The sequence below is a fragment of the Lupinus angustifolius genome, chromosome LG09, assembly GCF_001865875.1.
Source record: "Lupinus angustifolius cultivar Tanjil chromosome LG09, LupAngTanjil_v1.0, whole genome shotgun sequence".
NCBI lineage: Eukaryota > Viridiplantae > Streptophyta > Magnoliopsida > Fabales > Fabaceae > Lupinus > Lupinus angustifolius.
Window position 1 is genome coordinate 16239650 of NC_032017.1, and position 552 is coordinate 16240201.

Here is a 552-nt window from a genome sequence, read left to right on the forward strand (position 1 = left end):
ATGCCTCATAACATGCTATGTATTCAGCTGCCATGGTGGATGATGCCACAAGTGTTTGCTTGGCAGAGCGCCAAGAAATTGCACCACCAGCCAACAGATAAACATAGCCCGAAGTAGATCGTCTACTATCTTGGCATCCCGCAAAATTAGAGTTCGAGTACCCAATGATCTCTAATTGTTCTGATATCCTATATGTGAGCATATAATCTTTTGTTCCCTTTAAGTACCTCATGACCCTTTTGGCTGATTTCCAATGATCCATTCCTGGATTACTCATATATCTGCCTAAAACCCCAACTATGAACGCTATATTCGGACGTGTACAAACTTGAGCATACATAAGACTCCCTACAACTGATGCATAACGGATCTTTTGAATTTCCTGAATTTCCAGATTTCCTTTAGGGCACTGATTGAGGCTAAATTTGTCTCCCTTAGCAACTGGAGTATCCATTGCTTTACAGTCATACATACCATATCTTTTAAGTATATTTTCTATATAGCTCTTTTGTGATAATCCAAGAATACCCCGAGATCTGTCTCGGTGTATCT